This window comes from Penaeus vannamei, chromosome 21 (genome assembly GCF_042767895.1).
Source record: "Penaeus vannamei isolate JL-2024 chromosome 21, ASM4276789v1, whole genome shotgun sequence".
Classification (NCBI taxonomy): Eukaryota; Metazoa; Arthropoda; class Malacostraca; order Decapoda; family Penaeidae; genus Penaeus; species Penaeus vannamei.
Window position 1 is genome coordinate 32,060,455 of NC_091569.1, and position 2,500 is coordinate 32,062,954.

At 31.2% G+C, this 2,500-nt stretch overlaps 1 protein-coding gene across 1 annotated transcript in view; it reads right to left on the reverse strand.

Annotated features, from left to right (window-relative positions):
• The window catches only part of Rim2 (replication in mitochondria 2), a 40,810-nt gene that overhangs the window by 1,305 nt on the left and 37,005 nt on the right, over positions 1-2,500 (reverse strand). The window contains exon 8 of the mRNA XM_070136095.1: positions 1-2,500. This exon is cut by the window's left edge and continues 1,305 nt beyond it; it is cut by the window's right edge and continues 273 nt beyond it. The gene's annotated coding sequence lies outside the window, so the exon portion shown is untranslated.

The following is a 2,500-nucleotide window of genomic DNA, read 5'->3' on the forward strand; positions in this document are numbered from 1 at the left end:
ATATAAATAACTAACCTAATCTGGAATCATCACTACACCTGCATTGTTGAGCAAACAAAGTAAATGTGTAACTAAGACACTCCTTAATTGGCTACACATGATTGCATTCATACAATTTATTCAGAAAATAAGACACTTCCTAATTGGCTACACATGATTGCATCCACACAATTTATTCAGAAAATAAGTAAAGAGTTCTAGGAATAGTGTGAGAATACAAAATTGCATCCATATATCATACACCTGTACACAAACATCCTGATTATGCAAAGACTAGTAGATTAAGCATTTATTTTTCTTAAAATCACTCTCCTTTGCTGAGGCTCTACAATGCCTCCTTGTTTGCTTCTCTTGGAATATGACTTTTGATAAAATGGGACAAAGAGGTATGTGAAAGAATAATTCACATAACTTTTTATCTCCATACACATGGCAATCAGAATTACCTGTTTGAACTTCTGAAAACCTGTACTTTAAGACATTATTATTTGAAGTCACAACCAATACCGTTTTTCAACAAATGTTTTTTCTCCTCAACAGTAAGCCAGATGCAAACCTAAGGATTTTTATTCATCTATGAAAAATATTGACAATTTAAAACATTTTCTATACTTTATCACTTAAATTATTATCATCCTCTGTCTCATTCACAGCCACAGCTCTGTGCGACTAGAACTTAAAAAACAAGAAAAAAAGAAGAAAAGTAAGAGAAAAATAAAACAGACAGAGATATCAGACAACAGAAAAGAAAGAAAAGGTTTAATTTTTAATAAGTTCTTTATTACTACCACTGAACCTAGTTAAATTCATTTCATCATATCAGATATTATATATCACAAATATGATTTCAAAGTACCAATGTATTACAATGAAGTGATTATTAGACCTATATTTGTGCCAGAACAAGCAATTGAAAGATTAAAAAGGATAATCAAAATAATCAGTCTAAAAGAGTATACTGTGCAATTGGCAAATAACTCTTTCTGCTTTCTCTTTCCAAAAAATTCTTTAAACTATGGCTGTAAACATTGGCTCTTTAGTACACAGTCCTATAATCTAAATACCAATAAACAAGGCACGCGTCTAGAGTAGCATTTGATTTTGCGAAACATGAGGATACAAGGAAAACACAGCTGCTCTTTCAGTAAGTGCTACTGCATAATCTATTTCCCTCTTGGGAAGTGGGAGGGAGGGAGAGGGGGCTTCTGTTCATTTCCTTTTAGGCAATGCACATCTGGTCTTCAAATCATCACCATAATATGTGAGTATTTTCCATGCATCAAGAGAGAACAACTTCTAGTGGTTATTCCACCTATAAAGCCTTCTCTCCAAAATGAGGACTTATGTCTTGAAAGGAAGATGGTGAGGAAGGAGGAGGAGGAAGATAGGAGATGTATTCACATGTTCAAGCATATATTCTTATAGTCTGAAACTGGCAGTTCCTTTTTGAAAGGAAATAAAAAGAAAAATGAGAAAACAAAAGTTTTCTCATGTATGATTATATAATCTCTAACAATTGGATAAATAATAGTGAAAAAAAAACACTTGTATAAGTACTTCATAAACTGAAGTTCAGTTTTGGCATACAAAATGACTGATATTCAAATTTGAGTTGTCTCTTTGATAACATCTGTCTAAAATAAAAGAAGAAAAAGAAGAAAAAAAAAAAAGCAGACAAACATGGCATACAACATTATTGCATAAAATCTACCATGTTCACAAACAAGAACAGACATTCTAGGGAAAAAATTTTAAGATCAAACATCTCATCTACTTGAAAACCTTCACATTATTACTTCCCTACAGCAAAGATTAGTGTATATCGTATGATATGCAAACCATTCTTAACAATAATCTTCACCATGGTAAACAGGGAATAACTCAATGTAAAAATACACATTACACTGAGAAATCATCACAAGAGGTTTTGTGTTTATATATTTATATCATATAATTTATAAACATATGTATATCTCACTATGCAATGTTGCCATTATCATTAGGAACAACTGGTAAAGCACCTCAAAATGAGACTACATTACAACTACACAGAAAAAAAAGATAGGGTCTGTACTACCAATTCAATAACACAAGTACAAACATGTTGATCCTCTCATTCAAAAAAAGAAGGAAAAAAATAACAATAAAAACCTCAATGACAAAAATGGTAACTGAAATATTTCTATTAGCCACAAAAAACATGTCTATAGTTCCATTATGAAAATCAATGATGATAATTAAAAACAATGATAATGATAATAAGTCAAGAATAAAAACAACAATAAAAATACTAACTGTAAAAAATACATACTCTATATCCTCAAAAACTTGAACATTTAATCTCTTTCCCTTGACCAAAAACAAGAGCTGCAACTTGATGCAGGTATTTAATCAAAACCAACAAAAAGACTATATAGCACTATGTTAGACCCCTAAATCTATCTGCATCATTGTAAATCTATTGCAGTTCAAGTACTTTCCCCGTAAAGAACGAGGAAAA